The sequence below is a fragment of the Dipodomys merriami genome, unplaced genomic scaffold (assembly GCF_024711535.1).
Source record: "Dipodomys merriami isolate MVZ:Mamm:240054 unplaced genomic scaffold, mDipMer1.0.p SCAF_580, whole genome shotgun sequence".
NCBI lineage: Eukaryota > Metazoa > Chordata > Mammalia > Rodentia > Heteromyidae > Dipodomys > Dipodomys merriami.
In genome coordinates, this window is record NW_027206158.1 from 337,874 (window position 1) to 350,512 (window position 12,639).

The 12,639-nt window shown below is 43.0% G+C and overlaps 1 pseudogene; it reads right to left on the reverse strand.

The window, feature by feature from the left end:
• Positions 1–3,330: 3,330 nt before the first annotated feature.
• On the reverse strand, positions 3,331–10,207 carry LOC138813073 (tubulin beta-2A chain-like; annotated as a pseudogene).
• Between the last annotated feature and the right edge of the window lie 2,432 nt (positions 10,208–12,639).

Below are 12,639 nucleotides of genomic sequence, written 5' to 3' on the forward strand. Positions count from 1 at the left end.
ACTGGAGCCCATACCATTAGAATAGAGCAGATGCCCAGCACATGCCTACAGCCCCAAGTCAGTGTGACCAGAGTGATTAGCAGCCAAGCTTCCAAGTCCCCTTTGATTCCTGCCTCCTGGGCACATTGTGGGCCAGCTCAGAAGGAGGTTTCAGAAGAGCATAAAGAGCCATGAAGCAAAGCAGTCGTGTAGAAACGCAAAGCACATGACTCTCACCTCTGGGATTCCAGAGTTATTCTCAGATTATTTTGTGGATAAGAAGATGTGAGTGAATCATCTTGCTTCCTGAAAAATATCTCTGTATAGGTAGGCACTCTTTGCCTCACACTGAAATGCAACCACTTGTCCAAAGGCTGGTCTCATCTGTGGCCAATAAATTTCCTTTTCCCAGCCATCACCCCTTTAACAGACATCTGTATGTTGGCTGATAGCACATCCATGAATGGAGATGTACCTGTGAAGGGTTTGAAACCATAGTGGTCCATGATGTCCTATCACCATTTCTCTCCCACTGTCATCTCAGAATTAGACCAGAAGCTGGTTGCAATCACAGCACATATCAACACAAGACTGTCAATACCAGAACCTTGTCAAAGTCTACTTTAAAGATACCTTTCAGTTTCAATCTATGTCTGACAGAGTATCTACCCCCTACTTTTTTGGTCTAGGATATGTGTAGCTATAAACTAGGAGACTTTTTTTTAATTGTATTTTATTTTATTTGAGAACATACTGTACAGGGGGGCTACAATTACATGGGCAGGATAATGCATACATTTCTTACCAAGCATTGCAGCCTCCTTAAACTAGGAGACTTTTAGAGAATAAGATTAGAGAGAATGGGTCTCCTGGACAGGATCTGCTATAGGTACGACAAGTTGGAAGGAAAAAGGAAACAGCATAAGGAAATATCATTAACATGGCCAAAGTGGTCAAAAGACACCTCTCCAATGCAAGAATGTCTGTTCTTGTCAGGCCATGGCCTGGTATGGTGGTGCCACTATACACTCTGGTCCCATTAGAGTAACATAAATGTCATGGCTTCTTCCTTCCACGGCCTAGGCTGACTACCAGAGGTTAATTCCCTGTTTCTACCTCTGCTTTCTAAAAGGGTACACACATCAAGGGGCTTTCTTCTTCCCCCCTACAAATATTCTACCAATGTTCCCTCATTTCACAACTCCTCATTGCCAATCTGGGTGCTGCTTTTCTATGAGTCCTAATGTATCCTCTCCTGAGCCTAACATTTGTTGCCTTTCCTCCTTTTGGTGCTGGGGACTGAACTGAGAGTCATGTGTTTGCCAGGGATGTACTCTACCACTGAGCTGCATCTTCACCTCTGAACTTTGTTTATCATACTTGTCAAGAACTCTATTAAGTATTTGATACAATTACTAAGGTACATGAGAATAAGGGAGATGCTACACTTAGCAATTGGACAAAAAATCACCTATCTATAGGAATCACCTCCACATTAGCTTGTGTGGCAATGAATGCAGAGCTCTGGCTAGGAGAAAACAAAAGTCATGCCTGAAAAATACATGGGGGTCTACTGGTAAAATTATCAACAGGAGTTTTCTAAGGAGTGACGCATGAGTCATTAATTATGAACCAAGAACTACTTCTTCAAAAGTGTAAAGAAATAAGCCAAAGCCACCAGAAAAGACTCATGAAAAGACTCATAAATGAGTACTTAAGAGAAAACAAAAATGTTCTTAGTCAAACACTGGTAGATAGGATGGGTGGTGCCTCCATCACAGCTTGGCCTCAATCCTTAACCCACTGAGGAATGAGAGTGCCTTGGCCAGGCCTGCCTTCAGTTCTGACCCAGCAACCTTAGAAGATTTGGGGTCATCCAACCTGGTCAGTTCTAGGACTAGAGTCCTAGGGGAGTCAACACTTACTCCCTAGGACTCCCACAATGGAAGCTATTTGCACTTTGATCTCCCTGGGGCAAGGACACAAAACCTGCTTCTAGTCATAGATCACTCTCTGGGACAGTTTTACTTTCTAATGAGTGAGACCAGCTTGGCTTAAAGACCTCTATCCCACCCCTCCCTACCCTACCCCAACCTCAGGCCTGGTAGAGGAAAACTTACGGAACTTACCATCTCCCAACTTTACTAGCAACAAGGGACTTGCACCTCACCCAGAAGTACCTTTTCCTTAGAGCTTTCTATAATTTGCCATATTCCCATAGCCCTGTTTCTGAAGAAAAAGGTGCTCTTACAGGTTATTGGTGGCCATGGAGGAATGCTTGGCACAGACAACCTGCCTGGAGCCTCACTGAAAGAAGAATGAAAGATTCTGGCAAAAAGAACCAGTGACTGATTTGGCCTCCAGTGAAAACAGAAGTGTTTACCTTTTTCCTGGCTATTGTAGGTTCTAAGCAATTGAGATTTCTGTTTCACTCACGTAAAGTAAACATACCCAACAGGCTAGATCCAGCCATCCCTTATATCCTTACAACACCCTGTGGGCCTCAGACAGCTTTGACTGCTGGAAAAGTGAACGTGAGAATGGGTCATTGGGACAGGCCATGTCTCCCCTCCTCTCCTTGACTTGGAAGTACTGTGTCAAGCAGTTCTTGATACACTATGGGACTGGTCAGCTTCTCAGCCTCTCACTCCCTCAAACAGCTAGAGTCACTTCTGTACTTAAAGCTCCAGACACCTTGAGAAACTACCCTGGAAACCAGGAACTTGCACTCATCCTGTGAGTGCTGCTTCATTGCCAATTGAACTCTAAACACAGGGATCAGTGTTCCTGATACTGTTTCTGGGGAATGTGACTGAAATCCCTCTGATGGGACATGAGACAAGAACCTGTGGTTGTCTGAAGAAGTAGCATCTGGATCTAGTTTTCTTTCTCTTCAAACTGCTTTTTTGCTACTTGCATGCTTTTGAGAGATTGAAAACTATAAAACTGGGCCAGGGGGAAAAACAACATTGGCACTTGTCATCCTCCTCTTCAAAATAGCAGAAAAACCATGAATTTAATACTCCTCTTGAGTACCAGTCCTATATTGTTAAGATTAAATCCTTCTGGCCAAATTTATATTTCAAATACACTGAAAGAATAAAAAGGATTCTAAAGAAGAATAAGGGCTCAGGGTATAAAATGTATACTTCTTTATTTATACAAATAGGGTTTTAAAACAATCATATTTAAAAGAAATCTGCATTTTTACATTCACCGTCAGTGAGTTCCTGACAGAGAAGGCTGAGCATGATGATACATAGCAAGGTCCCACTGCAGGACAACAGTAGCTCAGGAAAGCACCATTTATTTGAGAAGCCGTAGGCGGGCTCTGGCATTCCTGTTGCACTGCTAGCAATGGGAAGTCTTAAACCTCTTCTTCCACAAGACTTCTTCAAATTCCCCCTGTTTATCAGCAGTGGCATCTTTGCATTGCTGGTACTTGGACACCGGGTTGTTGATGTTGCTCTCAGCCTCAGTGAACTCCGTCTCATCCATACCCTTGCCTGTATACCAGTGCAAGAATGCCTTGTGCTGCAACATGGCACTGAACTGCTCTGAGGTGTGCTTGAAGGGTTCCTGGATGGCCGTGTTGTTACCAATGAATGTGGCCAACATCGTGAGGCCATGTGGGGGGATGTCACACACAAGTGTCTTCACGTTGTTGGGGATCCATTCTGCAAAGTAGCTGCTTATTTGTTCTGCAAGTTGAGCATCTGCTCATCCACCTCCTTCATGGACATGCGGCCTCGGAAGATGGCAGCCGCTATCAGGTAGCAGCCATGGTGGGGATCACAGGTTACCATCGTGTTCTTGGTGTCAAACATCTGCTGGGTGAGCTTGGGCCCTGAAAGAGCATTGTACTGCTGGCTGGCATGGCTGGACAGGGTGCAAGGCCAGGCATGAAGAAGTTCAGGCAGGGGAAGGACACCATGTTCACAGCCAGCTTGCTCAGGTCTGCATTCAGCTGGGCAGGGAAGCACAGGCAGATGGTGACCTTGCTCATGGTAGCCAACACCAGGTGGTTCAGGTCTCCATAGGTGGGCATGGGCAGCTTCAGGGTGCAAAAGCAGATGTCATACAGGGCCTCGTTGTCAATGTAGAATGTTTCATCTGCATTTTCCACCAACTGGTGGACAGACAAGATGGTGTTGTAGGGTTAGGTGAGGATGATAGGGTTAGGTGGATAAAGGCTCAGCCCAGCACTGGGAACTAGTGTCTGGACGTTAGGGAGGAGGGGTGCCTGTTAGCCATCTCCTATGGACTATGATGACATATCAAATATGAAGTTGTCTGGTCTGAAACTCTGGCCAAATGGTTCCGATCTCACTGAGTCTAAGGTGCCAGTGTCCAACATCTTGGGCAAGGGCATGACACTGAAGGTGTTCATGATGCTGTCTGGGAACTCCTCTCGGATCTTATTGAGAATCAGGGTGCCCATGCCTGACCTGGTGCCACCTCCCAGGGAGTAGTGCAGCTAGAAACCCTGGAGACAGCCACACCTTTCTGCTCACCACTTCCAACACTGACTCCACCAGCGCGGCTCCCTCTGTGTAGTGGCCCTTGGCCCAGTTATTGCCTGCCCTGTTCTGGCCTATCAGACACAAAGACATGATGAGACACATACTCCAGGAATAATGACTGTGCTATATGCATTGTGAAGACTATAGGCTCCTCTGAGCAACTTTGGCTATTATTTTAGATACACTTTGGTGAAATAAAGGAAATGTTTTCTTTTTTTGGGTCCAGTCATGGGCCTGAACTCTGGGCCTGGGCGTTGTCCCTCAGCTCTTCAGCTCAAGGCTAGTGCTCTACCACTTAAGCCACAGCACCACTTCTGGCTTTTATTTCCTGCTTATATGGTGCTGAGGAATCGAACCCAGGGCCTCATGCATGCAAGGCAAGCACTGTACTGCTGAGCCACCTTCCTAGCCCTCAGGAAATGTTTTCAATGTGTCTGGGACCCTACAAATCACCCAGGTTCTAAAGAAAGTAAAGACAATGTGGAGGAAGATACATTTTAACCCAAACCACGTGCGTACTTCTAAAAATGAGCAGAGCCTGGGGATGGGAAGGGGTCTCAGTGGTAGAGTGCTTGCCTCACATGCACAATGCCGTGGGATCGATTCCTCAACACCACATAAACAGAAAAAGCCAGAAGAGATGCTGTGGTTCAAGCGGTAGAGTGCTTGCCTTGAGCTGAAGAGCTGAGGTACAGTGCTCAGGCCCAGAGTTCAAGCCCCACGACCGACCAAAAAAAAATGAACAGAGCCTGCCTCAATACTGGAAAAGTACTTACTTTCACAGGAGGAACAGGAGAACAGAATGGTAAGAGGGAAGCTAAGCTGCAGGCACTTGTCTGCACCTTGCTCATACATAGCTGTGCTTTGATTTCTGGTGTCCTGAAGTGGTTCCCTGTTATTGCCAGGTATTTGAAATGGCCAGCAGCGCTGAAACCTTGTTGGAGGCATTCCCTGCTCACTGTTCATTCCCTTCAGAGGCTGTTTGCAGACTGGCATTTATCTGTGCTGATTGAGTGGCCAGGGACATGACTCCCATGGACTGAAATAGGTAGGTTAGGTGAGGATGATATCTAGATGGATAAAGGCTCAGCTCAGCTCTGGGAACTGGAGTGCCTGGATGTTAGGAAGGAGGGGTGCCTATTAGCCATCTTCCATGGACCATGCTGACCTACTAAATATGAAGTGTCTGGTCTGAAACTCTATGGTTCCAATCTTACTGAGTCTAAGGTGCCAGGCTCTACGTCCACCATGATGGCCCGAGGAACATATTTGTTGCCTGTGGGAACAAGAGTTGACTTAGGCCTATACTTGACAAGGAACTTAGGGGCAGAGCTTATGATTCTAAGTGGCTCTCAGCATTCATTACAGAAATTACAGCATTTCAGACATGGAAACAGAAAAGATATCTTGAGAATGAATCACCATGCAAGAGGCTTCAGCAACTTTAAGGACGTTTGCAGTTGTCTATTTCCATGCATTTCATTCCTTTGCTTTGGGCATGGTGGCTGAAATCTCAGCTACTCAGGAGGCAAAGATGAGCATCAGGCTTTGAGTCTAATGGGGCAAAAGAAAGATGACAACACCTTTTCTTGTTGTTGTTGTTCATGGTGGGGCTTGAACTCTGAGCCTGGGCTGAGTCCCTCAGCTCTTCAGCTCAAGGCTAGCACTCTATCACTTGAGCCACAGTCCCACTTTCAGTTTTCTGAGTTGTTTATTGTAGATAAGGTCTCAGGGGCTTTCCTGCCCAGGCTGAATTTGAACCATGATTCTCATTTCTCAGCCTCCTGAGTAGCTAGGATTACTGGTGTGAGTCATCATTGCCTATCAGCAAGAACCTTTCTCTTTTTTTGTTAATTTTATTTTTATTGTAAAGGTGCTGTATAGAGGAGTTACAGTTACATGAGTAAGGAAATGAGAACATTTATTGTTGAACATTGTTACCCACTCCTTTGTTGTTCTCCCTTTCCTTCCCCAATTAAAAGTAGCTAGGTGCAGAGCACCATTGGCTCATGCCTATAATCTTAGCAACTGTGGATTTGGAGATCAAAGGATCGCTGTTCAAAGCCAGCCTCGGCAGGAAAGTCTGTGAGACTCTTATCTCCAATAAACTAATAGAAAACCAGAAATGGCACTGTGGCTTAAGTGGTATGGCTGCTTGTCTTGAACAGAAGAGTTGGGGCACAGTGCATAGGCCCAGAGTTTAAGCGCCACTGCTGACAAAAAAACAAACAAAACAAAAGAGCCAGGTGTGGCTCTTCAGCAAGTAAATGTAGAGGAATTCAAGTATAATGCTTTCCTGGGGAAAATACATAAAATACATATTTCTTGTGTTATAATGTTTCAATAATTGTTATCAAATAGCACATTTCCCTGTATTCAAATACTCAGAGCAACCTTGGGCAATTACTTGCAATTTGCCATTTAACCTGATTTTTCAAAAGGGATATCAGTTAAAATAATATAAACATGAGTTTGAGATTGCCCCCTTCCTAAACAATCACATGAAGAAAACTGGCCATCCTTCCTGATATGCAGGATCTAATAAAGACACAACATAAAATACTGCTCATAGGAGTGACACAATCCCACACAACTCTCAACCAAGGAACCACAAGATTAAAGTCTTATATCTTACTTAAGCAATATCAACACAAAATACCAAGGTGAGGACATCCCCAAATGTAGATCCATAAAACTCAAATACATTAAATAGCTCTGTCCTTTTGTTTGCACTTTTTCATTGGTTTATTACACAGGAAAACCAATTATCTACGATTCTGTTTGTATACAATAATGTAGAATGGAAACTCTTTATATAAAATTAAATGAATTTCACATTGACATTTACAAAAACTGAAAATCTACTCTGTAGACTTCAGTAAGGTTGTTTGTATTAGGAAAGACAATATGAATCATTTAAAAGCAGTGTTTACACATTATTATTGGGTTTTTCTACATCACAACAATGTTTTTTACTTTAAAAACCTTAAAAAGAATTTATTGTTGGCTAAGTATTCATATTCAAAATGCTGAAGTCCAGAAGTGTTATAGATTTCAGGGTGAGACACTTTATTTATGCTTTGTGATTTGGACTATTCACATATATATTAGTGACTGAACATCCCTCTTTAAAATTTTAAAATTTTCAATTTCAAAAATTTTCTTTTTAGAAATTTAATCTGTATTTTAAAGAGGGCAATGCAACTGGGCTCTGGTTGCTGAAGGGTGAAATTCTAGCTACTCAAAAGTCTGAGATCTTAGGATCGCAGATTGAAGCCAGCTGGGGCAGGAAATTCTGGGAGACTCTTATCTCCAAGAAACTACCTGAAATAGTTGGTGCCATGCCACCTCCTATGCCACCTCTGCATGAGATCGTGTTAGACAAAGAGCTTTAAGGAAGCATGCCTGCAGGAAGAGGGTGTTGGTTCAAGGCATCCCATACACTTGGCTGCACCTTTATAGCCTCTACCTTTATTCTTACTATATTCTTCTTGGCTGTACATTCGTTGCTTTTATTCTCATTTTGGCTATTTTTCTATTGATCCGTGAACAGAGCATGTTGTTTCTTTCCAGTCCAATGGAGATGACTTCTCTAAATAATAAAGACTAGGACCAAAGATTAAATGTGGGCGATGCCCCAATCAATCTATCATCTGATGTGACGCTGCCTCCAAAAACTCCTACAACTTCACAAGCGGTTTTGCAGCTCACGCATAGTAAACATAAAAACTTAAAATTTCCAAATATGTTACAACAAGCAGAATTAATGAATTAAACTAAGCTAGAAGGAGTTATCCCAGAAGCCCAGAGAGTTCTAAAAAAAGGAACCCCTGATAATAAAAGGAAAAGAAAGATTGAAGAGATGAAGGACAATGCCTATGCCCAGAGTTGAAACCCCATGACAAGAAAAAAAAATCCAGGTGTGGCTAGTCAGCAAGTACAGGTAGGGGGAATTCAGTAAAAGGCTTTCCTGAGGAATTCACAAGTGTATACTCAAAAATTAAAACAAAATATATGGTGGAGTGGCTCAGGTGGATACAGCACTTGACTTACAAGATGGAGGCCCCAAATTCGAACTACAATACCACCCTAAGAAAGGCAGGAACTCCTTCCTTGTCATTAGTATTCCTAGGGACCTATTCTGCCACGGTATTGGAAGCCAGTTGGGAGACACTCACTAGCTGCCTCATTGTAATACACCTCGATTCTCTGCAGCTGTAAGCTGCTGTCTACATAGTAGTTTCCAGTGCAGTCAATGTTGTGCTCATTGCTTAGCATTTCCCAAAACTGAGATGGAAATAGAAGTGTATTATGGCCTAGAATGTTAACTGTCCAAACAATGGATTTTAAAATAACTATAAGAAACCCAAGTCCTGTTGACACAACTATTTTTGTAAAAAAATTAGATTTTTTAAATTAAAAAAGCACAAAAATTGATAGTATTTTAGCTTTGTTAATCTCTTTGCTATCTTGCTGAATAGAAGACATCTGGGTTCTCCTATGAGTATTCTATCTTATGGGATACCATATTCTGTTTGGATTCTATGACCAGAACCTGGTCTTATATGGACATTAAGTTGCCAAAGCAGTAACTTGAAGACTCAGCTAGAAGGGTCTCCAGAACCCCAAGGGTCCTCAGAGCATACACTGATTTAGACAACCACTGATTTAGAAAACACCCAACTTAAGGGAACTGAGTTAGGGCATGAAAACTCAGAGAAATTTGCATTAAGGTGGACGAACTGTTCTCAATTATCTGATACTCATCAGTTGACAAAAAGGGAATCCTCTGTATCTGTCAGCTCAAAGACACTGCACTCCTTTCATTCAAATCAGACCAAAAATGCATTAGTCTATTCCCAGGAAACTAAGTACAATGACTTGAGTCTCAGGTAAGACAAAGACATGCAAGCCTTGCTTAAAAAACCACACCCACCTGGGCCACACAAATTAGGGAAATTGGGGAAACTATCTGGGGGACTTGATTTCCAGGAGGTTAGGGACTACTATGGAGCCCCACCTACCTCAGCCTAGACATGACCACCACCACCTGCACCCTCCAACCCCATCCTCTTCCTCCTCATCCCCCTAAATTTGAGACTAGGATCCTAGGCCAGTGTCATGCTCCCCTTTGCGCCAATCTGGTTGCCACAGTGGCTTGCCGGTATGTACATGATCTCCCTCACGGTGTAGGGCTGCAGAGCAGTTGGATGCGTGTCCTCAGCAGTGGTGTACACAGAGGCAAACAGGTAGGGCTGGGGAGCAGGAATCTGACACAGCCAACTCAGATCCCCATTTAAACCTCTGGTTGTTACAGGGGCAGAGGAGATGGGGTGGACTTGATAGGCAGAGCCAGTAGGTGCTCCAGCTCATTCTCCCTACTGCTGGGTAATCAGAGATAGCTACCTGTTATCACTTAGCCCTGGCATCCAGCTGTCAGCCTCAAGTCAATTAGCACAGCTGCCACTCTATTTGGAACCTCTTGTCACACTGCCATCCACGTCCCACCCTGACTCACAAGAGAGGCTGAACCCTGGGATCCAGGAAGCAAGAGGAGGGGCTTCCTTTACACAAGGTACTTGTGCCAGAAGCCAAGAACAAGCCTACCTTCTATTTTTGATAGGAGGGCCTAGAACTGAAGGGGCACGTTCAGCTGTGATCCCAAGAACAAGCACAAACTGTTGGATTCCATGACTGATTTCCATTCTGGGAAGAGTCAGGGGCTTAGGGCCTTGCCTTCATACTCAGGTTTTCTTTTCTTTTCTCTTAAAAGCAGCTTGCTTTATTACTTAAGCCATAGGTCTACTACAGTCTACTTTTTGTTTCATTTGGCTTTTGCTCCAAGCATGAGAACTCAGCTCCTGCTCTGTGTGTGTGTGTGTGTGTGTGTGTGTGTGTGTGTGTGTGTGTGTGTGTGTGTGTGTGTGTGTGTGTGTGTGTGTGTGTGTGTGTGTGTGTGTGTGTGTGTGTGTGTGTGTGTGTGTGTGTGTGTGTGTGTGTGTGTGTGTGTGTGTGTGTGTGTGTGTGTGGCCGGAGTTAGGCACGTTGGTGTTAGGGCTTGAAATTAAGGCCTGGTGACTCTTTTTGAGATTTTTACTATTATTGAGATTAGGTGATTACCTAAATTTCTCTTATTTCAGAATATTGTGGAATAGTGATATTTAGTTGAAGTCACAAACATATTTTAACCTTCACAATGCAAATTGTCATTATTATGGTTGTTAAAGTTTGTGAATTCTATAAGCTTTGACAATACAATTCTATAAGCTTTGACAATACAATTATTTCTCCCAGGTGATATATACATTTCTTTCCTTTTGCTTATTGTAAGACGTTCTGTCTTTCACTCTCATTCCTCTCCTCTCTTTCTGAGGTTTTATTGATTTACTTAGTTAACTGAAGGGTAGGTGGCTCTACTACTTGAGCCCAGCTAAACTTCTGCCTTCTTTAAGTGATTAATATGAGGCAAGAATTCCATGGGTAGTCCAGGGCAGTACAGAAAGGCTTGAAATCTGATGATCAGAGTTCAAAGTCAGCCTGGGCAGAAAAGTCAATGGGACTCTTATCTCCAGTCAACCTAATAGGTGGAAGATAGTAGAGCTGTAGCCTTGAGCAAAACACTTCAATTTTAAGTCCCTCAACTGAACACACTGAAGCAAGTTTCATGGACTTTCCTGTCCAGTATGGCTTTGAACCATGACCTACAGATTTCCGTTTCCTTAGCATTCAGAATTATAAGTGTGAGTCAACATTTACAAATCTTTAATTACCTCTTCTTTCACCTTTTCAGTTATTTATTCTTTCTTTCTTTCCTTTTGACATTTGTTATTAGGCGCTAGCTCTTATGCTGTTTTTTTGTTTCCCTTGAAACTACCATGCCCTACAACTTTGACCACAGGTAAACTACAGGCTGTTTTTCTTTTTTGCAGCTCTTTTTCTAGGGCTTAAACTCAGGTCACAGTGACTGAGGTTCTATTTTTTTTAATTGAGTGGTGGTTCTTAGGTCTTGAAATTAAGTCAAGATGACTTTCCTTGAGGTTTATTTATTTTTACCTTAATAGTAGCTGGTTTCACTACTTGAGCCACAGCTCAACTTTTGCATTTTTTGTGGTTAATAGGAGATTAGAATATCAATAGAAAGTCAAGAGCATTACAGAAAGGACTGAAATCTGAGAATCATGGTTCAATGCCAGTCTTGGGCAAGAAAGTCAATGAGACAATTATCTCTAACAACCACCAAGAGGTTAGAAGAAGTAGACCTGTAGCCATGAGCAAAACATAGCAAGTTCAAGCCCCCATACTGAACACAGTAAAATATGTCTCCTGTACTTTCCTGCCTGGGCTGGCTTTGAACCACAGTCCTCAGTTTTCAGTAATCTGAGCAGGTAGACTTACAGTTTTGATTTAGAAAGCCTTAATAGCTCCTTTTCCACCTTTTCATTTATTTGATTGTCCCTTCCCCCTTTTTCAAAGTTTATGTCCTTTATTATTAGGGCCTACTCATTTATGCTCAGTATTTAATTAATTAATTTATTGATATTGTCAGTTGGGGGCTTGAACTCAATGCCTAGGAACTATCTGTCAGGGACACAGCAGGTACACTACTATTTTCAGACACAGTGCCACTTCTACTTAGTTGGAAAAAAAACAGTCACCAGGGGACTTTTTAGCCGAGGCTGGCTTCCAAATGTGATTCTCAGATCTAAGCTTCCTGAGTAGCAAGGATTACAGGCATGAGCCAGAGGCACCTGGCTTGTTTTTTTAGATCAAAACTAGCAGGCTCTACATTTAGGCCACACTACTTCACTGTCCATGAGATTTTTGGCCTTTTGTTTTTTGCTCAAAGCTAGCAGGAACAAAAACTCAACTCCTGAGGGTTCTTTTGGGGGGGGAGGGGAGGCTTGAATTCAAGGCCTAGTGACTATGAGGGTTGTTTTGTTTTATTTTGGGTATTTTGTTTTTCATTTCAAAGCTAGCAGGCTCTACTACTTGAGCCTCAGCTCAACTTCTGCCTCTATTTTTCTTTTAGTGGTTAATAGTAGATAAGAGTCCCATGGGAACCAAGGCACTACACAGTATCCTAAAATCTAAGGATTACAGTTTAAAGCCAGCCTGGGCTAGAAAGTCCATCAGACTC